The sequence below is a fragment of the Patella vulgata genome, chromosome 6 (genome assembly GCF_932274485.2).
Source record: "Patella vulgata chromosome 6, xgPatVulg1.2, whole genome shotgun sequence".
NCBI lineage: Eukaryota > Metazoa > Mollusca > Gastropoda > Patellidae > Patella > Patella vulgata.
The window spans coordinates 61,103,068-61,131,017 of record NC_065884.2 but is presented as its reverse complement, the minus strand read 5'-3'; the positions used below and the strand labels follow the sequence as shown (position 1 = coordinate 61,131,017).

At 37.3% G+C, this 27,950-nt stretch overlaps 1 protein-coding gene across 1 annotated transcript in view; it reads right to left on the bottom strand.

The window, feature by feature from the left end:
* Positions 1–9,215, bottom strand: part of LOC126824621 (uncharacterized) — a 37,445-nt gene extending 28,230 nt beyond the window's left edge. Inside the window, exon 1 of the mRNA XM_050553887.2 lies at positions 9,082–9,215. The gene's annotated coding sequence lies outside the window, so the exon portion shown is untranslated. The remainder of the gene's footprint in view (positions 1–9,081) is intronic.
* Positions 9,216–27,950: the final 18,735 nt, after the last annotated feature.

The window sequence follows — 27,950 nt, the reverse complement described above, 5'->3', positions numbered from 1 at the left end:
TGTTATTAGTAACCTTGGTGTATATTGTTAATTCCTAAGATACCATTTTATTATAAATACCGATTTGTACATTGACAAAATATTCTAGGTTTCATTCCGTTTCCAGGACAGTTACTCTGCTTGTCGGACGTGCTGTTCTCCGTATATGATGTTTAATGTTTTCCGGTAATAAATAGTCTCAAGGATAGTTCCAGTCTTTAGTTATTATCGAAGATTTACACTGTTACAATATTGTGTTAGAGACTTAGCTACTTCAAAGATACATTATGGGAGATTAGATAAAGAGCTGGCAGTTCCCACTATAATATTTAAAAACTAGATGACGTAAAGGGAATATGCTAGAAATTTCTGTCAAATTGCTTCACCCTAAGCCGAAGAAATCTTATTTTAAAATATTTGTAGCCTCGATTGTCATTGCTAGCGCTGCCACGATAAGTAACAAAAACTCGGTTATCCATTTTTGCGTTTAATCATCAACGGACGTTGAACAGCAGATCGGATTCAAGTCCATTGAAAATCGGACAGACACGATGGCATCGAGAGTTGATTATGGTCTATTCGTGTTAATAAATGTCTAATTAATAGTTTATATAAATAACATCAAAGAAAGACCTGCAATAGACAGATTTAGCTCTTACATAACGCATGTTTAAACATACATTATGCAAGAGCTAAATCTGTCTATTGCAGGTCTTTCTTTAGGCCTGAATTGTTATCTAAATTATTAATTAGACATTAATTAACCTATCCAGGCCATCATCAACTCTAGATGGCAGCGCTAGCCTGCGATCTTTAGTGGATTGGGAGCCGATCTACTGCATAACTTTCCTTCTCGATTTAACGATTAAATGGATAATCGAGACTATGCTGTTTATTGTACTGACTTCAGTAATGATGACCGAGGCTAGGGGGAACTTTCAGTCGCTTAGTTCTCGGTTCATAGTTTATCAATTTGAATGAAATTTTCAGCAAATTACCTTTACATTATCTAGTTTTTAACTATTATAGTGAAAACTGCCAACTCGTTACCGAATCTCCCATAATGTATCTTTAAGCTTACATACAGGATTACATATTTATATTCTCCCACATGTATTCGTATTGATCTACGAATATTGAGGTATGTTATTACCTAGTTACACTTTGTTTACACGTTTCAAGATATTGGTGGTTGCTCTTGTTATCTCCAATCACGTGAAATACCTAATGAGGTTCGTGATTGTAATTACACGTATAGGATTATGTATATATTATATCCACACATGTTTGTATTGTTCTACGAATATTCAGCGTATTATCGTTAAAAGTCTTCATTATTTATTTGTGTTTATATTTATATTAACTATATATTTGTGTTTATATTTATATTAACTATATATTTGTGTTTATATTTATATTAACTATATATTCATGTTGCTGTGCAAGTCTGATTTTGGGGGTTTCTTGGATTTTTTAAATTAACTTAAATGACAAGATGACAGTTGTTTTAATCGTTGGTAAAGTATATTATCTTAAATGACAAGAAGACAGTTGTTTAAATCGTTGGTAAAGTATATTATGAGAATCTCATGTTGTTGTTCTTTGTGTTTAACGTCCGCTTCCACCGAAGGTGATATCGCAGACAAGTTGTCTTTATTTTCATTTTAATGATCTTAGCGCAAGCGCAGGGGTCTTTGCTGTGGGAGGAAACCGGAGTAAACCCGCGAAGTTGATAAAGCGCCCCTATCTCCAAGCCACATACGCTCACACCAGCGAACGAAACCGCTACCGCAAGCCAGAGGTGACCGGCTAACTAGAGGTCGAAGCGTGACACTCTAGACCACTAGCCCCCCTCCCCCCTGAGAATCTCAGAGGCAACATGAACTTATATACCTAATTCGTGTGTCCAAGAATACAGTTGAGATGGAATGTATATGGGCCTACCATTGGTCAGCATATAGATTAATTTAAGCGTCACTGCTCAATCCCAATTAACCTGCTAGCCTTAATTGGATTAGCCTCAGAGACTTCACTCAATTACCCTGCCGATTAACTGTCTGTCTTAATCACTTAAGGTAACTCTGTCAAGTTATAAAATTAAGGTTAAACAATGGGTTTAATTACGAGAAAAGCTCATAATATTCTTAATCTCTAACCCTGTTAAAAGAGAATTTTAATAGGAATATGTGTGAATTAAAACGACGTAATTTTGGACTGGTATATTGCTCTGGTTTCGCTAATCACGTGATGTATCTGTTGGGATTCCTGTGAATATTTGATATGTCGCTACAATCTCTGATAAGGATGACATCGATGGACTTAATGAGCCCCAAATATTAACTTTTTTCCTCCAACAAATTAAATTCTAAAAAATTTATGTATTAGAAAAATAAATAAAGACGTTTGAAGTATTTGTAGGTAAAAATTATTTCGTATTTACTGTAAATGGGTATTAAAATGAGTAAAAGGCACCATTCTGCCCGAACCACTAACGTCTTATTACAAACAATGCACGCGTCACTGAGTCAATGATTGACGCCGCCTGATGTGACGTCACGTGTTAAAGGCAGTCATCTTTTACAAAGATATTATAAGACTTTCGTAATCCTCTGTGAAACAGATTGCGTGTCCATATGTCGAGAATGGCCTGCCTCCGGTGACGTACCTGTCGGGATTACCGTGTCGTCAAATATTACGTGACATCTAACGTGTTCACATGTCGGGAATCTCCACTCGGCAAACACCAGCAGACTCCAGTACCCTACATCTAGCCTCGATTGTATGACGAAGTCCGCCATTGGAACCACTTTCAAGTTCCCGGATTACCAACGGCGTTACCCATGACGACGCCTATGAAGTCAATTGCTTATGGACGCTCTAGATGCAAAATTAATATATTGACCCTATATTTATACACAGTGTTTAAGGTCATGAGACGAAAGGTCCAATTGATTATCAACGGTTTCCGATAATTACTGCCAGAGTTATGACCATTGATAGTAAATGTTTCTATACTAAACGTCAGTATAGGACAGAACTAGAATTCAAATGGGTTGTTACCTATACTCATAAAGAGAGGTTGCCAGGCAACAAAACATACGCCCACAGCAGCTAAATCGTCCGAGCGGTCGACAAGGGTTGTCGCATTTTTATTCCTTTGTAGGTAATTGGGGGGCCTTTACAAGACAGTTCCATACAGATCAGATTATAAATTTTGTCGTTTGAGGGTTTACAAGGTTCTAAAAACTGAAACGAGGGTCTCAACTCTGGAAGTAATCTACAGAAATTGTTGAAATTTGACAGGCTTTTTCGTTTTACTAAATTAAATAATGCATCTAAATTTCATACATATCGGATGATAACTTTCATCAATCGAGCATTAACAAGGTTTAACAAAATGAAACAAGGACAATAACTCTAGAAGTAATTATTGTAAATTGCTGAAATTCAATAGGCTTTTTCATTTCACTAATTTAAATCATGCATATAAATTTCACAAAGATCGGGTGATAAAGTTTGGCGTTAGAGCGTTCACAAGGATCAATAAAGTGAAACAAGGGTCATAACTCTAGACGTAATAAACAGAAATTGCTGAAATTCAATAGGCTTCTTCGTTTCACTAATCTAAATAATGCATATACATTTCACAAAGATTGGGTGATAACCTTTGGCGTTGGAGCGTTCACAAGGTTCAATAAAGTGAAACAAGGACCATAACTCTAGACGTAATACACAGAAATTATTGAATGTGAGCGTATAAAAATGAAATGCTAGGTATACTTTATTTACTACCAACAGCCATATCAAAGACATATTTGTGTTAAACTATTTTTGACAGATACATATTACAGAGGCTTGTCACATTTCCCATCCATTACGGTAATGTATTCACTACGTGTTCATCTGTTAGCCATTGTACAATTTATAATCTTAAATCAGTCATGCATATCGCCTGACAAAATTGCAAAATAAAAACAACTCATTATCACCCACAGTCTTCGACATTGAAAACACGACTTATTTGTCAATTTAAATCAACATTGATGTTGTAATCTTACCGTGAAAAGTTGGGCTTCTGATATCCAATATTTAAGACAAATTGGAAATTTTAAAACTGGCACACGAATAGCGTGCCAGAATGCTTTCGAGGGCCATTTGTATGAAGCGGCTCGATGAACGAGGCTAAGCATATCCCATGTAAGAGAACACTACCGGTGTAGACTGGAATAATCAGACGACAAAGACTGCCATTCAATTCTGACTCTACGCATTATTCGCCAAACATAACTGATCAGAAGTTACATTAAAAACAGAAACGATTGAATGTAAATCAGTTTAAATTCTTTCATATTATATTATTATATTATATTCTAGGTCTCAAATATTAGCAATTTAGCTCCTTTAAGTTATAAAAAACTTGTAAAGAACATATAACTGCCAGTTCGTATATTGCAGTAATTCATCACAAGTGCGGATACAGATGGGTGTTTATTATCGTACAGACTTTAGTAATGATGATTGATTCTAGGCCGAAATTTAAATCGCTTAATTATCGATTTAGAGAGGATCAATTTGTCTGATGGCCGAATGGTTACCACGTGCGCGCTGTATCATAAGGCCTGTCATTGAGTGAACTGGCGTGGTTTCGATTCCCCGATTGAACGTGACAAGGAGTAGGGTCACCTGTGCGCGCTGTATCATAAAGTCTGTCATTGAGTCGACTGGCGTGGTTTCGAATCCCCGGTTGTACGTGACAAGGAGTAGAGTCGCCTGTCCAACCTCGTCGGTTTTCTCCGGGTCCTCCGGTTTCCTCCCACTGCTAAAGACTCCTACGCACAGGCGAATTATTGAATTAAAATTAAACCATATGTTAGTCCCGAAATGACCTGGTTTGTGTCGAGTGGACGTTAAACCCCATCTCTAAAATTTAAAGGAGCTAAATCGCCAATATTTGGGACCTAGAAATTGATCCAAATGGGTCGCAACGCATATAATAATGTAATCTGATTGTATATAAACTGATTTACATTCAATTGTTTCCGTTTTGACTCTAATTTCAAATAAGTTATGACGTCACCGTAAGACATGAGTTGTGGAATAATATGTCTAGTATAGCCTCGTTCTTTCTGGAAAACATAAATATACAATTCACTTTTGACAATATATTATATAAACTAAACAAAAACAATGACATGCCCAAATAATGTAGTCTACCTTTTAGCTTGAGGTTACCCGAGCACGAAATTAACTGAGGTGTAACGTCCTAACATGATCATTATTATAAATGATTATATATGTATACGATTACTTATCGTTGTACCGCTTATCCCATAAAATAACAGAATTAAGTCCATTACAGAACGGAATAAAACATTTTATCCCTAAATTTCACGGAACTTCTTTGTCATTCCACCGTATATTCCGTAAAATAACAGGATTATAGAAGGGAATAAAACATTTTATCCCTAAATTTCACGGAAAGTTCCTGTTAAATACTGAATATTCCACAGAAATATATAAAACACGTAATTTGAAGAAATAATTCATGCTTTTAACACAATTTTACCAAAAAATCCTTCGATTAAAAGAAAAAAGGTGTTAAACTACGGAATTCGGCCACATCAAAAATGGATCTTTTTTACAGTGTACCGTTCTGAACCGTTCTGCACACACAATTCCAACGTTCACGCAAATTGTTTTTCAAACCATTGGAACGACTTGACACTTCCCTTCGTCACTGACAAGGGGAAACCATGCCGGAAAATCCAGAGGAACTTTTGTCGGCTAACACCAGGAGTTAATCCGAGGCCTGGAGCGAACCCGAGACCTCTTAGCGATCCAACACCTAATTATGTTCCCGATGATATGGTAGCTACAGGTCATACATAATTCTATGGAATACAATTACTGCTTATTACTGAGCGACATTTCGACTAGCTTCTTTAGTTATTATCAAGCTTTAGTTATATGGAAGCTGTTCACATAAAGCGGCGCTGTATGTCTATTACATGAATAAATGAAATGAAATGGGGTTTAACGTCTAGGGGTTTAACGTCTAGGCGGGTCAAACGACGTTTAAATGGTGTCGTACGTAGAACAAATTGCAACAAAAGGTTTTTTGTTTTCTATTGACTCATTATAATGTCCTAATATTATAATGTTCTTCCTATATATTTTTTTTATTTATCTATATATGGCAGTATTAGGTTACAGAAAGAGTACACTAATAATTATCTTGCAAAATTTCTAGAATAATTTTCTTCTGTACATTAATATTTTATTATTTTTGAGAGACAACTGTCGCGTTGTCTGTCGGGTTATGCAAAAGGCAAGATTTTAAATGTCATCTATCAGCCACTATATTATAAATGTTACCCGAATGAGCGTTAGATCCTGTACTACGTAACATATTATGTGAAATGTCACAATTAAAACTAGATTTACAAAATCAAAACTGAATGTACAAAAAATTAAAAATGAATTTACAAAATTAAAATTTATTCTACAGAATTAGAAATAACAAGAGGTTGCTATGCAATGAAATTAAATGAAATGAAATGGGGTTTAACGTCTTACTGTTCTGCCCCTTTACTGGGTTAATGAAGACGGGCATACGCCCACCCGATTAGATTTTATTACATACTTCGAGAAGGTATTTGTTAAGTAATTAAACCTTCTAGTAGTTTATCGAGGGCTGGCCGTCCTTACCGCACGGTACAAATATTATCACCACTAGAAGCAACAAATTCCAGAACAAGTCAGAACTCATACCAAAATGGCCGTTTTATACAAATGAGTATTTAGGGGAATACTAACCCGAACCCTAACCCTAACCCTTTTAAGAGAAGTAAAAACTAAATTAGACCCAAGTTCAGTCTTTAAAAAAGGGTTAGGGTTAGGGTTCGGGTTAGTTATTACCAAAATTGTCATTTATATAGAGCGGCCATTTTGGCCTCCGGAAGCACCCGAACCTCGATAAACTACTAGAAGGTTTTATTTGTACCGTGCGGTAAGGACGGCCAGCCCTCGATAAACTACTAGAACGTTTTATTACTCAACAAATACCTTCTCGAAGTATGTAATAAAATCTAATCGGGTGATACGCCATACAGAGTGCCATGAGGGAAATTTTGCCTGGGTAGCGGCACTATGACCTACTCTTATATCAAATTCCAACTGCCAAGGGATCAATTACGCACGCCAATGTGTACACAGGACCTCGGATTTTCGTACCATCCGAACGACTAAACCCTCCGCCATGCACCATTGACAAGGTGAAACCACCTCGGAAAATCCCGATGAACTTTCTCGGCCAATGCAGGGATCGAACACGCGACCTCCAGGCTATTGAGCCAACGTCTTACCCACTTAGCCGCCGTGGCTCCGGTTACCATGTAAGATACGCCCACATTGTGCAGTATTTGGATGGAAAAGGTGACCTCTGAATGGTCTACAACATTGGTATACGTATAACATGCTTTTCCAACATCTACGTGCAGGGGAGAGGTTATTGTGACGGGCAGTTTCGGTCCAACTTTCACGGTATTCAAAGTCATCCATGATTACGGTGATTAATTTGAAAGGGTTTTGAAATCAACAATAATAATTTTAAAAAAAAAGCGTCCTCTAGAGTGTCCACAATCAGGGGGCAATAATCCATGAACTTACGTGCCAATATCTAAATGAACCGAGATCGTGGGGATATAAACATAAATGTTGCGGTACGTAAAAATCAGATAAAAATTGTGACCTGTAGATTGTCTACAAACTAACGTAAACAAATTATGGTGACAGCAGAATATGTCCACATAAGAACTGTGGGCGTATAAAAATAAAAAAATATTTTTCAAAATTAAAAGTAAATAGGAAAACAAAAAATAGTTCGTATTTCAGCAAATTTCGGGATACAGACGACCAAAAAAAAGAAAAGAACAAAAAAAAAAAAAAAATATATGGAAAGTTTGACGACCGCAAATCGTGATAGTGGGAACCCAGGATTAAGACGATTGTATTAACATCTTCTATTTCTATGTTACTATTGTATCACCTCACTAGTATACAGGAATAAAATTAACAGTCAGAACTTTTATGCTCCTTAACGTCGTCACATGTGATAAAAATAAAAATAGATTTTTGAGTAACACCCTTGTTGAATAAGCATACCAATATATAATAAAATAATATAAAGATGACGGTGTGTGATATTGTATTCGTATATATGACATCAATGATAAATAAATTCATTTTTTATACATTTGAATCATGACGTGGCTTTTAATTATTTTAATAACCAGAAGCCTTTTACGAAATCCAACTCCATGCCGGCCTGAATTCTATGGTAGGGTATCGCTGCCAATATTAAATGCTCTGCGACAATGTCGTTTCCATTGATTATATGTAAAAAGTACAATGTACAAAGTCCTAATACCGATATTGATAAAGTCAAAATACCTCTAAGGCAAGAGTTAAATGTAAAACGTCAAATGTTAAGTGTTAAATGACAAATATTTTGTGGGAAAATGCTTTTTTGACATGTCTACATTTTACATTTCTCTCATTACATTTTACATTTGCGTTCTGCCACATCCCATTTGTCCTTCACGCTTTCTATATAGCAACTTTCGCACAACATCAACTTGCATATACAAATGTAGGATATCACGTGACTTATCAACATATACGGAAACCTGGCACACTATAGCAGAGCATTTACTATTGGCAGCGATACCCTTCCATAGAATTCCAACCATCAAATCAGACTGTTGCAGCTGCATTCACAAATAATATTCGATGCCCGAAAATGTCGCACAAAGTAGAGTGGCTTCAAACTATGTTTTAATCCGTAGTAAATTCAGTACAAATCCGCGGTAATCAATTAACAGAAAGGTAAAATTAGTGTTTTATTAGATTCAGTCACTTAATCTGCCTCGACCGCTTATGTATATATTTCAGTTTCCGTTTATACAGTAACGAATATACTAGTATATACTTGTATATACAAGCAACTGACTTGTTCCTAACTTCTCTGTAGCAAGAGCAGATTTTTTTTGCATATTATCGTTATTCCGTATACACGTAGTAGACAATGACAAAACGTCTTACCTTGTGAAATGGATTAAGGTTTTGGCGACTGTGATACGATACGATACGACTGTATTTCTTTCTTTACCTCACATTTCATCCAAACTAAGAGTCCCCAGAATAGACAATTGTCTGTACCGTAGCTGTTGTATAAGTGCTGGCTACCGATAGATAATAAGACAAACCATGCGACGACAATCCATCCGTCATCAAGCATCAGTGCATACATAGACAGTTATAGACCTTAGGGTATTTAAAGGAAACATACCACTACATCTCCCTATCTAGGATTTACAAATCAACAAAAAGCATACGTCATGTACTTGTATGACTGATGGGCTGTACCATAATGCAATATGGATAATTATGTATATTACACCTTTAAATCTGACAAGTAAACTAAATAAGACAGACACAAAATCATGGTTGGATGGATGAAAATGTCATTTATTAAACATGCATTATGCAAGAGCAAAATCTGCTTATTACAAGTCTTTCTTTAGGCCTGAAATGTTATCTAAATTATCAATTAGACATTAATTAACTTATCCAGACCATAATAAACTCTCGATGTCAAGGCTAGCCTTCGATGTTGGCTGGATTAGATTCCTATATGCCGCTAACGGCCGTTGATAATTAAATCAACAAAAGTGGATAATCGAGACTATGCTGTTTATATTAATGATTTTAGTAATGATGACCGAGCCTACGCAAAAATTTCACCCGCTTCTTTCTCGACTCATAGTGGATCAAATTGACTGAAATTTTCAGCAAATTACCTTTACACTATCTAGTTTTTACCTATTATAGCGAGAACTGCCATCTCTTTATCTAATCTCCCATAATGTATCTTTAATGTAAATCATGCATATAAATTTCACAAAGATCGGGTGATAACGTTTGGCTTTAGAGCGTTCACAAGGATCAATAAAGTGAAACAAGGGTCATAACTCTAGACGTAATAAACAGAAATTGCTGAAATTCAATAGGCTTCTTCGTTTCACTAATCTAAATAATGCATATACATTTCACAAAGATTGGGTGATAACCTTTAGCGTTGGAGCGTTCACAAGGTTCAATAAAGTGAAACAAGGACCATAACTCTAGACGTAATACACAGAAATTATTGAATGTGAGCGTATAAAAATGAAATGCTAGGTATACTTTATTTACTACCAACAGCCATATCAAAGACATATTTGTGTTAAACTATTTTTGACAGATACATATTACAGAGGCTTGTCACATTTCCCATCCATTACGGTAATGTATTCACTACGTGTTCATCTGTTAGCCATTGTACAATTTATAATCTTAAATCAGTCATGCATATCGCCTGACAAAATTGCAAAATAAAAACAACTCATTATCACCCACAGTCTTCGACATTGAAAACACGACTTATTTGTCAATTTAAATCAACATTGATGTTGTAATCTTACCGTGAAAAGTTGGGCTTCTGATATCCAATATTTAAGACAAATTGGAAATTTTAAAACTGGCACACGAATAGCGTGCCAGAATGCTTTCGAGGGCCATTTGTATGAAGCGGCTCGATGAACGAGGCTAAGCATATCCCATGTAAGAGAACACTACCGGTGTAGACTGGAATAATCAGACGACAAAGACTGCCATTCAATTCTGACTCTACGCATTATTCGCCAAACATAACTGATCAGAAGTTACATTAAAAACAGAAACGATTGAATGTAAATCAGTTTAAATTCTTTCATATTATATTATTATATGTGTTGCGACCCATTTGTGTCCATTTCTAGGTCTCAAATATAAGCAATTTATCTCCTTTAAGTTATAAAAAACTTGTAAAGAACATATAACTGCCAGTTCGTATATTGCAGTAATTCATCACAAGTGCGGATACAGATGGGTGTTTATTATCGTACAGACTTTAGTAATGATGATTGATTCTAGGCCGAAATTTAAATCGCTTAATTATCGATTTAGAGAGGATCAATTTGTCTGATGGCCGAATGGTTACCACGTGCGCGCTGTATCATAAGGCCTGTCATTGAGTGAACTGGCGTGGTTTCGATTCCCCGATTGAACGTGACAAGGAGTAGGGTCGCCTGTCCAATCTCGTTGGTTTTCTCCGGGTCCTCCGGTTTCCTCCCACTGCTAAAGACCCCTACGCACAGGCGAATTATTGAATTAAAATTAAACCATATGTTAGTCCCGAAATGACCTAGTTTGTGTCGAGTGTACGTTAAACCCCATCTCTAAAATTTAAAGGAGCTAAATCGTCAATATTTGGGACCTAGAAATTGATCCAAATGGGTATATAATGTAATAATGTAATCCGATTGTATATAAACTGATTAACATTCAATTGTTTCCGTTTTGACTCTAATTTCAAATAAGTTATGCCCAGCGAAATACGGCATAAGTCTGGTTATTCCAGTCTATTGCGCATGCTCGCCAGATAGAATATGACGTCACCGTAAGACATGAGTTGTGGAATAATATGTCTAGTATAGCCTCGTTCTTTCTGGTCAATTGTTACAAGTAAGACTGAAACGCACTATGGTACACGATTCGTGTACCAATGGTAAACTGTTTATTTTATCTTAAATATTGGATATTAGAAGCCTACCTTTTCCCGGCAAGATTACAACATCAATGTTGATTTGAATTGACAAATAATTCGTGTTTTCAACGTGTAAGACATTGGATGATACTGAGTTAGAAATTTAGCTACTTTAACTACTGTTTCAAGACCATCTGGTCGTTTATACAATCTGCTTTTATATACTAACTTTGCTTGATCTGGTGGAAAACATAAATATACAATTCACTTTTGACAATATATTATATAAACTAAACAAAAACAATGACATGCCCAAATAATGTAGTCTACCTTTTAGCTTGAGGTTACCCGAGCACGAAATTAACTGAGGTGTAACATCCTACCGTTCTGAACCGTTCTGCACACACAATTCCAACGTTCACGCAAATTGTTTTTCGTACCATTGGAACGACTTGACACTTCCCTTTGTCACTGACAAGGGGAAACCATGCCGGAAAATCCAGAGGAACTTTTGTCGGCTAACACCAGGAGTTAATCCGAGGCCTGGAGCGAACCCGAGACCTCTTAGCGATCCAACACCTGATTATGTTCCCGATGATATGGTAGCTATAGGTCATAATTCTATGGAATACAATTACTGCTTATTACTGAGCGACATTTCGACTAGCTTCTTTAGTTATTATCAAGCTTTAGTTATATGGAAGCTGTTCACATAAAGCGGCGCTGTATGTCTATTACATGAATAAATGAAATGAAATGGGGTTTAACGTCTAGGGGTTTAACGTCTAGGCGGGTCAAACGACGGTTAAATGGTGTCGTACGTAGAACAAATTGCAACAAAAGGTTTTTTGTTTTCTATTGACTCATTATAATGTCCTAATATTATAATGTTCTTCCTATATATTTTTTTTATTTATCTATATATGGCAGTATTAGGTTACAGAAAGAGTACACTAATAATTATCTTGCAAAATTTCTAGAATAATTTTCTTCTGTACATTAATATTTTATTATTTTTGAGAGACAACTGTCGCGTTGTCTGTCGGGTTATGCAAAAGGCAAGATTTTAAATGTCATCTATCAGCCACTATATTATAAATGTTACCCGAATGAGCGTTAGATCCTGTACTACGTAACATATTATGTGAAATGTCACAATTAAAACTAGATTTACAAAATCAAAACTGAATGTACAAAAAATTAAAAATGAATTTACAAAATTAAAATTTATTCTACAAAATTAGAAATAACAAGAGGTTGCTATGCAATGAAATTAAATGAAATGAAATGGGGTTTAACGTCTTACTGTTTTGCCCCTTTACTGGGTTAATGAAGACGGGCATACGCCCACCCGATTAGATTTTATTACATACTTCGAGAAGGTATTTGTTGAGTAATAAAACCTTCTAGTAGTTTATCGAGGGCTGGCCGTCCTTACCGCACGGTACAAATATTATCACTACTAGAAGCAACAAATTCCAGAACAAGTCAGTACTCATACCAAAATGGCCGCTTTTTACAAATGAGTATTTAGGGGAATACTAACCCGAACCCTAACCCTAACCCTTTTAAGAGAAGTAAAAACTAAATTAGACCCAAGTTCAGTCTTTTAAAAAGGGTTAGGGTTAGGGTTCGGGTTAGTTATTACCAAAATTGTCATTTATATAGAGCGGTCATTTTGGCCTCCGGAAGCACCCGAACCTCGATAAACTACTAGAAGGTTTTATTTGTACCGTGCGGTAAGGACGGCCAGCCCTCGATAAACTACTAGAACGTTTTATTACTCAACAAATACCTTCTCGAAGTATGTAATAAAATCTAATCGGGTGATACGCCATACAGAGTACCATGAGGGAAATTTTGCCTGGGTAGCGGCACTATGACCTACTCTTATATCAAATTTCAACTGCCAAGGGATCAATTACGCACGCCAATGTGTACACAGGACCTCGGATTTTCGTACCATCCGAACGACTAAACCCTCCGCCATGCACCATTGACAAGGTGAAACCACCTCGGAAAATCCCGATGAACTTTCTCGGCCAATGCAGGGATCGAACACGCGACCTCCAGGCTATTGAGCCAACGTCTTACCCACTTAGCCGCCGTGGCTCCGGTTACCATGTAAGATACGCCCACATTGTGCAGTATTTGGATGGAAAAGGTGACCTCTGAATGGTCTACAACATTGGTATACGTATAACATGCTTTTCCAACATCTACGTGCAGGGGAGAGGTTATTGTGTCGGGCAGTTTCGGTCCAACTTTCACGGTATTCAAAGTCATCCATGATTACGGTGATTAATTTGAAAGGGTTTTGAAATCAACAATAATAATTTTTTAAAAAAAGCGTCCTCTAGAGTGTCCACAATCAGGGGGCAATAATCCATGAACTTACGTGCCAATATCTAAATGAACTGAGATCGTGGGGATATAAACATAAATGTTGCGGTACGTAAAAATCAGATAAAAATTGTGACCTGTAGATTGTCTACAAACTAACGTAAACAAATTATGGTGACAGCAGAATATGTCCACATAAGAACTGTGGGCGTATAAAAATAAAAAAATATTTTTCAAAATTAAAAGTAAATAGGAAAACAAAAAATAGTTCGTATTTCAGCAAATTTCGGGATACAGACGACCAAAAAAAAGAAAAGAACAAAAAAAAAAAAAAATATATATGTAAAGTTTGACGACCGCAAATCGTGATAGTGGGAACCCAGGATTAAGACGATTGTATTAACATCTTCTATTTCTATGTTACTATTGTATCACCTCACTAGTATACAGGAATTAAATTAATAGTCAGAACTTTTATGCTCCTTAACGTCGTCACATGTGATAAAAATAAAAATAGATTTTTGAGTAACACCCTTGTTGAATAAGCATACCAATATATAATAAAATAATATAAAGATGACGGTGTGTGATATTGTATTCGTATATATGACATCAATGATAAATAAATTCATTTTTTATACATTTGAATCATGACGTGGCTTTTAATTATTTTAATAACCAGAAGCCTTTTACGAAATCCAACTCCATGCCGGCCTGAATTCTATGGTAGGGTATCGCTGCCAATATTAAATGCTCTGCGACAATGTCGTTTCCATTGATTATATGTAAAAAGTACAATGTACAAAGTCCTAATACCGATATTGATAAAGTCAAAATACCTCTAAGGCAAGAGTTAAATGTAAAACGTCAAATGTTAAGTGTTAAATGACAAATATTTTGTGGGAAAATGCTTTTTTGACGTGTCTACATTTTACATTTCTCTCATTACATTTTACATTTGCGTTCTGCCACATCCTATTTGTCCTTCAAGCTTTCTACATAGCAACTTTCGCACAACATCAACTTGCATATACAAATGTAGGATATCACGTGACTTATCAACATATACGGAAACCTGGCACACTATAGCAGAGCATTTACTATTGGCAGCGATACCCTTCCATAGAATTCCAACCATCAAATCAGACTGTTGCAGCTGCATTCACAAATAATATTCGAGGCCCGAAAATGTCGCACAAAGTAGAGTGGCTTCAAACTATGTTTTAATCCGTAGTAAATTCAGTACAAATCCGCGGTAATCAATTAACAGAAAGGTAAAATTAGTGTTTTATTAGATTCAGTCACTTAATCTGCCTCGACCGCTTATGTATATATTTCAGTTTCCGTTTATACAGTAACGAATATACTAGTATATACTTGTATATACAAGCAACTGACTTGTTACTAACTTCTCTGTAGCAAGAGCAGATTTTTTTTGCATATTATCGTTATTCCGTATACATGTAGTAGACAATGACAAAACGTCTTACCTTGTGAAATGGATTAAGGTTTTGGCGACTGTGATACGATACGATACGACTGTATTTCTTTCTTTACCTCACAATTTATCCAAACTAAGAGTCCCCAGAATAGACAATTGTCTGTACCGTAGCTGTTGTATAAGTGCTGGCTACCGATAGATAATAAGACAAACCATGCAACGACAATCCATCCGTCATCAAGCGTCAGTGCATACATAGACAGTTATAGACCTTAGGGTATTTAAAGGGAACATACCACTACATCTCCCTATCTAGGATTTACAAATCAACAAAAAGCATACGTCATGTACTTGTATGACTGATGGGCTGTACCATAATGCAATATGGATAATTATGTATATTACACCTTTAAATCTGACAAGTAAACTAAATAAGACAGACACAAAATCATGGTTGGATAGATGAAAATGTCATTTATTAAACATGCATTATGCAAGAGCAAAATCTGCTTATTACAAGTCTTTCTTTAGGCCTGAAATGTTATCTAAATTATCAATTAGACATTAATTAACTTATCCAGACCATAATAAACTCTCGATGTCAAGGCTAGCCTTCGATGTTGGCTGGATTAGATTCCTATAAGCCGCTAACGGCCGTTGATAATTAAATCAACAAAAGTGGATAATCGAGACTATGCTGTTTATATTAATGATTTTAGTAATGATGACCGAGCCTACGCAAAAATTTCACCCGCTTCTTTCTCGACTCATAGTGGATCAAATTGACTGAAATTTTCAGCAAATTACCTTTACACTATCTAGTTTTTACCTATTATAGCGAGAACTGCCATCTCTTTATCTAATCTCCCATAATGTATCTTTAATGTAAATAACCTGATAACAAACTGTACAAAACTATAGCCGCTGCCCGGGCAAAATTCCCACATAGCACACTTTTTGGCGTATGCCCGTTTTCATTAGCCCAGGTTAGGAGCAGAACAGTGGGACGTTAAACCCCATTTCATTTCATTTCAGTTCTCATAGGCGTACGAGGGCGGGGGAGGGGGGGGGGGGCAGCTTCCTCCCTAACATTCGGGCAGTTTGACTTTTCGGACAGACGGGCAAAGTGCAAAAAAAATTATTTCATCTAGTTGCCAAAATAAAGTGCCCGAAATCTAATAAAACAATAATTTTACTTTACCTTTAATTGAATACCACGAATTTATACTGAATTGTATGGTGGCTGATAGTGGCCATGTTAAATCTCGCCCTTTTCATAGCGCGACAACACGACATCACGACAGTATTGACGCAATCATACGACACTTAACTCTGTCGTATCATCGTGTTATTTTTATCGTAACGTCGAGATGTCGACTTATTGTCCTAGTCTCTTTCTACAAGTCACAAAAATACAGCTGTACTCATTACATCAGATACATATACATAGATACATATAAATAAGACTCGTCAAAAGAGATAATAGGAAAACGTTGATTCGTTTTCTAGAAAAAAATGAAACATTTTTCGCCCAAAATTGAATTATATTTGGTATTACATTCAAAAAATCTAGAATCATAATAGCAGGACAAAAGTGAGTCAGCTATGTTAATTCCTTGAATAAGAAGTGGTGTCGGTAGGTATCGAACAAGTATGCATTGCCTCGTGTACGACACCCACCAATACTTATAGATTACTGAAGCGATAGTTTAGAAGCGATTTCAGAAGATTTCCAATTTATTTTATTAGAGTGGGAAGGGGATTATATAAAACCTCAAATCAGACCACATAAAATCACCGCATTGGTGTAGCACGCCATCCCAATAAGTGCAGGGGAGGTTTTTTATGAGGTGAAGAAAGCGATTTGCAGCTGTTATTGACCTTATCGCATATTCATCCGTTTGGCATCACTAATGGGATCGGGGCCTAGATGATTAAAAATAGGCCCAGTATTGCCATTTAGCTATGAACACACTCCGAAAGTCCCCTACGCACCCCCCCCCCCCCTCTTATTTTGTTTAACAAATAATTTCGGAATCAATAAAATGGTAGGTCCCTATCAATGATGTTTGACACGACTGGAAATTAATGTGTCTAAAATTGATTAAACAACATAGGGTAGTAAATATTACATTTTGAATCCGTATCAATGATACATTTAGGGTAGTAAATATTACATTTTGAATCCGTATCAATGATACATTTACTCAAAATGTTCCTTCCAATGGATCACCATTTAACTTGAAAACAAGGGAAGCAGCCGATCGAAGAAAAAAAGATTTTAAAAAACAAGTTTCAATATGATAGTAGTGGTTCGGTCATGCATTTACATCTGTGGGTGTCATCCTTTCTTTGAAAGTAATGATTGTGCCAGATTTGAACAAAGTCCATCTAGATTCGCGGCCTGTAGGTAAAGTGTTGACAGATAAAACGTAAAAAAAAACCCAGACCTATAAAAATATATTTTCTAAAACTATTTTAATTTTGAAATTATATTATTTTCACATGTGCTAAGTGTTTTAGTGAATAGTTATAGAAAGGGTCTTGTAGATTAAGACTATAGCGCATGTGCACTGTGCAGTTTTAAACTTCCGAGACGACAAGTCGACAAGTCGATGATACGACAGTTTCGCTTTTTGTCGTGCCGTCGTATCATCGACTTGTCGTGGCGATAAGTCGATGATACGACGGCACGACAAAATCGGGTCGATGACACGACAAAATCACGCGATCTTACGACAGTTTGTTCTGTCGTAAGATCGCGTGATTTTGTCGTAAGATCGTGTGATTTTGTCGTGTCGTCGTATCATCGACTTATCGCCACGACAAGTCGATGATACGACGGCACGACAAAATCACACGATCTTACGATAAAATCGGGCGATCTTACGACAGAACAAACTGTCGTAAGATCGTCTGATTTTGTCGTATCATCGACCTTATTTTGTCGTGCAGTCGTATCATCGACTTATCGCCACGACAAGTCGATGATACGACGGTACGACAAAACACTAAACTGTCGTATCATCGACTTGTCGACTTGTCGTCTCGGAAGTTTAAAACTGCACATGCGCTATAGTCTTTATCTACAAGACCCTTCTATAAATATTCGCTAAAACACTTAGCACATGTGAAAACAATATAATTTCAAAGTTAAAAGAGTTTAAGAAAATATATTTTTATAGGTCTGGGGTTTTTGGTTTTTTTTGTTTTTTTTACATTTGATCTGTCAACACTCTACCTACAGGCCGCGAATCTAGATGGAATTTGTTCAAATTTGGCACAATCATTACTTTCAAAGAAAGGATGGCACTCTCGGAGGTAAATGCATGACCGAAGCACTACTGTCACATTGAAACCTGTTTTTTTCGATCGACTGTTTCCCTTGTTTCAAGTTAAATGATGATCTATTGGAAAGAACGTATTGAGTAAATCTACGCTATCACTAAGACGGATTCAATATGTAATATTTCTCATTACTACCTATGTTGTTTAATCAATGCTATACATGTTATTTTTCAGTCGTATCAAACTTCATTGATATCATTTTATTGATTCTGAAATTATTTGTAAAACAAAATAAGAGACGTGGGGGGGGGGGGGCGTATGAGGCTTTCATAGTGTGTAATCATCTAGGCCTCGATCCATTGTTTTTGGTGCTTGATATTTTGCGGGGGAGTCGCAGTGTCTAGGCAGGTAAGACGTTGGTTCGGTAACCCGAAAGCTGGGTGTTCGATCCCTTCATTGGACGAGAAAGTTCATCCAGATTTTCCGACGAGGTCTTGTCAGTTGTGCTGGACAGAGGGCCTGGCACGTAAAATATCCCTTGGTAGTTGGAATTCGATATAATGGTAGGCCATAGTGCGCTGTCCTGGCAAAATTTCGCTCATAGTATGGCGTATGCCCGTCTTCAATATGACAGTACTGGTTCGGTCATGTATTTACACCCGAGAGTATCATCCTTTCAGAGGATCGCGTGGCTACGTGGGCAAGACGCTGGCTAGCTAGCCTGGAGGTCGGGTGTTCGATCCCACACTGATCAGAAGTGAATATTCGCTAGGCCTCTGATAAGAATGACATCGATGCGACTTAATGAGTCCCCAATATTAACATTATTCCTCCGACAAATTTAATTCTAAAAATTTTTTTTTTATGTATTAGAAAAATAAATAAAGACATTTGAAGTATTTGTAGGTAAAAAATATTTCCTATGTAGCGTAAATGGGTATTAAAATGAGTAAAATGCATCATTCTACCCGAAGCAGTTACGTCTTATATAAACAATGCACGCGCCATTGGTCCAATGATTGACACCGCGTGACGTGATTGCATGTGTTGAAAACAGTCATCTTTTACAGAGATATTAGACGACTTTTTTCACAGATTGGTTCGATCCCTGCATTGGCCGACAAAATTCATCAAGATTTACCGGCGTGGTTCCCCCTTGTCAGTGATGCGGGACGGAGGGCCTGACAATGACAGCTGTCTAGTCGTTCGGATGGGACGAAACACCGAGGTCCCGTGTACACATTGGCGTGCACGTAAAAGATCCCTTGGCAGTTGGATTTCGATATAAGAGCGGGCCGTAGCGCCGCTTTCCGGGCAAAATTCCCTCATAGCACACTGTATGGCGTATGCCCGTCGTCTTTAGCCCAGTTTAGGAGAGAACAGTAGGACGTTAAACTCCATCTCATTTCATTTCATGCCATCCTGTCTTTGAAAGTAATGATTATGCCAAATTTGAACATCTAGTTCCGCAGTCTGTAGTTATACCAGAGGGTTGACAGATAACACCTTAAAAAAAACAGATCTATGAAAATATATTTTCTAAACCTTTTTTAATTTTGAAATTATATTGTTTTCACGTGTGATAAGTGTTTTAGCGAATAGTTGTAGAAAGGGTCTTGTAGATTAAGACTATAGCGCATGTGCAGTTTCAAACTTCCGAGACGACAAGTCGACAAGTCGATGATACGACAGTTTGGTTTTGTCGTATCATCGACTTGTCGACTTGTCGTCTCGGAAGTTTGAAACTGCACATGCGCTATAGTCTTAATCTACAAGACCCTTTCTGTAACTACATGTATTCGCTGAAACACTTAGCACACGCGAAAACAATATTATTTCAAAATTAAAAGAGTTTTAGAAATATATTTTTATAGGTCTGGTTTTTTCTTTGTTTTTTTGTACGTTTGATCTGTCAACACTCTACCTATAGGCCGCGAATGTAAACTGACTTTGTTCAAATTTGGCACAATCATTACTTTCAAAGAAAGCATGACACTCTCGAATGTAAATGCATGACCGAATCACTACTGTCATATTGAAATGTGTGTGTTTTTAAATCTTTTTCTTGATCGCTGCTTTCCTTGTGTCATGTTAAATGATGATCCATTGGAAGGATCATATTGAGTAAATGTACGTTATCACTGATACGGATTCAATATGTAATAATATTTCTCATGTTTAATCAATTTTTGACATATTATTTTCCAGTTGTATCAAACATCATTGATACCATTTTATTGATTCTGGAATTATTTGTAAAACTAAATAAGAGACGTGGGGTGGGGTATGAGGCTTTTAGAGTGTATTCATAGTTGAAGATATTACTTGGCCTTTTTTTACTCATTTAGGCCCCAATCCCATCAGTGATGTCAAACGGATGCAAGCCTATATGCGATAAGGTCAATAACGGCTGCGAATCGTTTACTCCACCTCATAAAAAAACTCCTGCATCTATTTGGGTGACGTGGGGGGGGGGGGGGGTATGAGGCTTTTAGAGTGTGTTCATAGTTGAAGATATTACTGGGCCTATTTTTACTCATCTAGGCCTCAATCCCATTAGTGATGTCAAATGGGGGAGAGAGAGAGAGAGAGAGAGAGGGGGAGAGAGAGAGAGAGAGAGAGAGGGGTTTAACGTCCACTCGACACAAATTAGGTCATTTCGGGACTAACATATGGTTTAATTTTATTTCAATAAATCGTTTGCGCGTAGGGGTCTTTAGCAGTGGGAGGAAACCGGAGGACCCGGAGAAAACCCACGAGGTTTGACAGGCGACCCTACACCTTGTCACGTACAACCGGGGATTCAAAACCACGCCAGTTGACTCAATGACAGGCTGTGAATCGTTTTCTCCACCTCATTCAAAAAAAAAAAAGACTCCTGCAACTATTGGGGTGACGTGCTGCACTATGATAATGCTGTGATTTTAAAGAATGTGACCCGATTTGGTTTTTTTACAATCCCCTTCCCACCCTGTCTTCTGAAATCATTTTTAAACTATCGCTCCAGTCATCTATAAATATTGGTGGGTGTCGTACACATGGCAATGAATGCTTACTTGTGTGATACCTCCCGACACCACTTTTTCTTCAAGGAATTAACTTAGTTAACTCACTTTGGTCCTGCTATTGTAATTCTAGATTTTTTAAATATAATACCAAATATAATTCACTTGTGGACACAAAATGTTTCATTATTTTGAGAAAACAAATAATTAATCAACGTTTTCCTACTATCTCTTTTATATTTATCAAATCTACTACTTAGGCCTATATATGATGTAATGAGTACAGCTGTATTTTTGTGACTTGTAGAAAGAGACTAGGACAATAAGTCGACATCTCGACGTTACGATAAAAATAACACGATGATACGACAGAATAAAGTGTCGTATGATTGCGTCAATACTGTCGTGATGTCGTGTTGTCGCGTTATGAAAAGGGCGAGATTTAACATGGCCACTATCAGCCACCATAGAATTGACTATGGATTAAATTTTTTTTGTCTGGAGTCACTCTACTCTGTGCGACATTGTTCGGGCATCGATTATTATGTGTGAATGCAGCTGCAACAGTGTGATTGGATAGTTGGAATTCAGGTCGGCATAGGGTGGGATTTCAGTTACAAAACCATTAGATAACTTTTAGAGATGCTTAACTCACGGGCTACAGAAGCAGAACAACGCAATTGAGGTAGTTAAATTTCCTCCGGAAGGGCGAGGCCCCCCTACCCCGAGACGATTGATTGGTTGTTGGTGATTCAGTTCAGCCACCAAAGGTAGGCTATATTGGGTCATATTGCTGTATTCACCGACTGATATAGAATAGCAAGAAAACGCGTTTGCGGCAGTCAAATTTTCCAAAATTTTCTTGGGCGGGGGTGGGGGAGGGGGGGGGGGGGGCTATACGGTAAGCTCCACCCCTCCGCTCTCACAGACGAACGGTGTTGCCTTCAGTAACCCGAAATGTTTTCGGGCACTCCGGATTCTACCCCCTAACTGTCATCGAACCCGTACGCCTATACGACATCTATTTCATTTTATTACTTGAATTACATGACAACAAAAGGAGACGGATATCATTATGTGATCGTTTACTTTAGATATATAGGGTTTTTTTTTATCTTTTTTACTATGATATTTGTTTAATTTGTTTTTCGTTTTATTACATTATTATTTCAATTCCATGACAACCAAATTTTGTCAATAATTTTTCAGTAACCGTAGACGGGAAGGTATTATTTATTTGACATTTTCTCATTTAGGAAATCCTTACTCGGTTCTGACGTTTGGGGGGAGCTACGGGGGCTAGGTGGTTAAGACGCTCGCTCGCTAGCCTGGAGGTCAGTTGTTCGATCCCTGCATTGGCCGAGAAAGTTCATCTGGATTTTCCGACGTGGTTTCCCCTTGTCAGTGGTGCAGAAAGGAGGGCCTGACAAGGACAGCTGTCTAGCCCTTCGGATGATACGAAAAACCGAGGTCCCGTGTATACATTGGAATTCGATATAAGAGTAGGCGATAGTGCCGCTGTCCGAGCAACATTTCCCTCATAGCACACTGTATGGCGTATGCCCGTCTTCATTAGCCCAGTATAGGAGCAGAACAGTAGGACGTTTGGTTCATAGACTCGTTGTCCTTTATTACATTAAAGATACATTATTTAAGAGTAAAATCTGCCTATTGCAGTTTTTTTACTTTGGCTTCACGTTATATAAACTATGATTTAGATATGTATTCACATTACAAGCCTATAATCAACTCTCTAGACCATCGGATGACGCAGATGTACACGGATTGAAATACGATCACTATTTATTGATTTAATTTAGAAATGAAGAAGCAAGATCGAGTCTCGATGATCAAGTAACGTTGCTACGATAATTAAGAATCTGTGTCAAAACTTCAAACAGTGATAATATCACACAGCATAAAGTACTGTGAATGAAATTTTCATATTTCGGTATTTGCCGAGAAAGTTCATTGGGATTTTCCGGCGTGGTCCCCCCCCCCCCCTTGTCAGTGTTTTTTTCTTCAATCTAGTCGTTTTGATTTGCATAAATACTCCCACAAAACGATATCATAGCCACTTATTTCCAATATTTACATCGTTTTCGTCCATTTTCATTTTGTTACTGACGCAATGCGTTGACGTCACACAAAACGATCCGCAGGGAATAGACGCATTCGGCAGACCTCGTTTTTTTTTTTGTCACTGACGCAATGCATTGACGTCACAGAAAACGATCCGCTGTGAATAGACGCATTCGGCAGACCTCGTTTTTTTTTGTTGCTGGGGTTGCCGGATTCTACCGATATTCGCCGAATCACACTGATCCGCAGTGAATATTTGCTTGGCCGCGACAATCACTGATAAGGATGACATTGATGCGGCTTAATGAGCTAGAAATATTAACTTTTTTCCTGCGACAAATTAAATTCTAAAACATTTTTTGTATATATTGGAAAAATAAATAAAGGCGTTTGACGTATTTGTAGGTAAAAATTATTTCCGATTTAGTGTAAATGGGTATTAAATTGACTAAAATGCAGCATTCTCCCCGAAGCAGTTATGTCTTATGTAAACAATGCACGCGCCATTCAGCCAATGATTCACACGGCGTGCTGTGACAGCACGTGTTAAAGCAGTCATCTATGACAGAGATATTATACGAGACTCGTAATTCTCTGTGAAACAGATTGTCGCCAAATATGTATAGACGTTTCACTGACGCATGAGACGACCCTACTCCTTATTATGTGTTAACCATTCGGCCATTTTAGTAGCTTTTCATGTAAGCAATTTTAAAATGGGAGCTAAAGAATAAAATTTGCCTACTTTTTTTAGTACCGTAGCTTTTCATGTAAGCAATTTTAATATGGGAGCTATAGGATAAAATTTGTCTAATTTTTGTGATTTAAACAATGTTTGTTTTTTTTAAAAAAAATCAACTTCATATGCATAAAAAATGCAAAACACGCATTTCAATCTATTTTAAATTTTATTTGTGGCTAATTTTTATATGTTATGATTTTTAAAATTCACTGCGGATCGTTTTGTGTAACGTCAGCGCATGGCGGCAGTGACAAAATGAAAATGGACGAAAACGATGTAAATATTGGAAACAAGTGGCTATGATATTGTTTTGTGGGAGTATTTATGCAAATCAAAACGACTAGATTGAAGAAAAAACATATCTAAGTGAATTGACAGAGGTTTGGTTGCCTGACATTACGAATTGTTGAAAAAAAAACGAGCCGAAGCGGGAGCAGGTAAGATCGAGTTTTCAACGGGCATTGCATTCCTGTTGTTTTTTTATTATATATTGTCTGGTACGACATGGTGTATGCATATATATACGGATAGAAGGTCAGATTCCTGTGCCTTGAGGTTCCGTGTTCGATCCCTGCGTTTGCCGAGAAAGTTCATCGGGATGTCAGTGGTGCAGGACAGAGCTAGGGCCTGGCAAGGGACAACGTATAGTTGTTCGTACGGGAAAAAAACCGATGCCTCGTGTACATTGGCGTGCACGGAAAAGATCCCTTGCCAATTAAAATTCGCTATAATACTAGGCCGTAGTCCCGCTGTCGAGGCAAAATTTCCACATATCACACTGTATGGCATATGCCCGTCTTCATCAGCCAATAAAAGTATGGCAATTTTGGTATACATGGTAAGTAGAGATATCCAATCTTACTAGAAAAATACTGGATTCCCCGAAAAACACTCATGGAGCGTATACAGGACAAAAATGTAAGGGTTCCCCTAATCGACAGCCCGACGATTAGGAATTTCTGCATGCGTGATGTCACACGAGAACATTGAGCGCTTGATGTACAAGTTGATAAACTTTATGAAGAGTTAGACGTACAATACTTTCTGAGATAAAAATGACGGAAAAAGACGCGGGTAGTGGATAATCCAAGAATTTAATTAGGATTCGATATTTGTAATAAGTAGTAGGCGATTAAAGACAGCATCGTCTTATGTAAGCAATGGATTCTCCTCTGACTTCCAAGAGAGGTAAGTCACGTGACATAACATGGCCTGGTTTGATCGAATTTTTATAGCAGGATATTCCTTCGCAATTACAATGTTTGAGAAGGATTTGAAGAAAAATTTTGACAAATTAATTAGTTTGAATATGTTTTTAGTCCATATATACCATTAAATCGCCCAGTTTGTACGCGGGAAGCCATCTTTAAGGAAAACTGTTGAATTTTAAATTTAGCCCATGTATCAGAAAATCAGACAGGCGTTGTGTGGGTGGTACGATGTATAACACATAACAGTACTTTTATTCTGATATGTCATAATAATTAGGTTTTTTTTTTAAAAAAAAAAAGCTGAATGGTAAATTTAGTCAGTAGCAGAGGCATATATCTATCTATACTAATATTCGTGACTGTCGTTTGTCTGTCTGTTCGTCTGTCTGTCTGTTCGGGGTTGGCGGCTACACTAGGTCTGCCCCGAGTCTGAAGTTTGGGGTATAGGGGTAGCTCGGACCGGGGAGTAACATAGACCAGGTGGCGTTAGTCTACCACTTCCGGTTTCGGGGTTATTCTTCTAGTACTGATATATTATGTTAGTAGTTTTGAAGAATCAGTAGAAGAATAAATTTATTCCGATGTCAGAAAATTAGACATCTGTTGTGTTTCGACGACTGGATATTTTCTACGATTAATTATCATATCAAAACTAAATAATCTTTGATTCAATCGGAATTAAGATAGGTTCATCAAAAGTTTTTTCAAATATTTATAGATGGCGCAGACGTATTTACACCGTCTGCAAAGGTTACCCAATGTTGTAATCTACTCTTCAAAAAAGTAGGGGATATTAGAGGTAACCAGTGTATGTTAATAACAGGCCAATTGCCTACACATGAATATAAACAGTTCATATGGGCGGCTTATCTGACGGCCCTATTTCACTCGCGAAGAGATACACTGTTAAAAGTGAAATAGGGTTCCTTATACACTAATGATTCAAAAGAAATTTGAACGATAGCCACGCAAAATGTGGAGATACGCCCACGCAGCATCTATGCCTCAACAACAGATTATACGAAAGGAAAACTTGGTTGTTTAATAAATTGAATAAGAATCTAGCATTCAACAAGAAATCTAATCTATATCGTGTTCACGTGCTTGTTATATGTCTGGAACCGAAAACCTTATATTGCTGAAAATTAACAGGGGTCATCCTTGTCGCGGAACACTGAATATCGAAAATCCGTTAAAAATAAGGTTTTCAAAGTAACTCCGGAACGGGGTCATGCAAAATCTTGTAGAAGACCTCGAGATCCTGCGATCATGTGATACTTTCTCAAAATCTCAATTTAATGTTCTCGAAATCCCCTAATAATTTTCTCGAGAATCTCCCATCCTGTGTTAACAATCTCGAGAATTCGAGTTAATGTTCTCGGGATCTTGCCATCCTCTGTACATTTTATCGGTATCTAGGGTATTTTTTATGTGTGCGCGTAGTTTTAACGTATTCTCAGCGCCCCACAACCTGTCGTTTCGGACCCCCCCCCCCCCCACACACACACACACTCTTTCCCGAAAACCTTAATAGTACGATAGAGCCTTAAGTTTTTAACGGATTTGTTTCAAATTTAGAGTAAAGCATTGGGGCCATGAGAGGACGCTCCTAGCGCACCTTATCGTTGTGGAGCTATCCCCCTTATCAGAAAAACTTGTTGTGAAGCACTAGGACCTTTCGATTTTCAGTTACCCTCTTTGTCCGTATTTCTTTCAAATATGTGACGATGAGAGGACGAACGCTATCGATATTCAGCATTCTTTGACCTTCTGTTCCTTCATATACCCCCTCCCCGTCCGCTCCCTGAAAGCCTTGTTCACGCCATAGAGGCTTCACTTTTAAAATTTTGTATGAAGCTTTTGGGTCATATGAATTTTATTGATATTCAATGGTTGGCGATCTTCCGTTCCGGAGTTATACTCTCCATTCTTTGAAAACCTTGTTATTAATAGATTTTCGATATTCAGTGTTCCGCGACAAGGATGACCCCTGTTTCAGCAAAATAAGATTTCTGTCCCAGAGATATAACAAACACGTGAACGCAATAAACTATGTGTCTAGTTTTATTCTAAAACAAAATATAGTCTGAAAACCATGCAAAAAATGACATTTTCTATTAAACGTCGCCCAAACATTAAATTGAAATAATTTAACAAGCGTGTCTGTAATTCAAAGCCTCACACATTAAGGCTAACGTGATAGGGTTTTGAAGTACTTGGGCCATAAGACGAT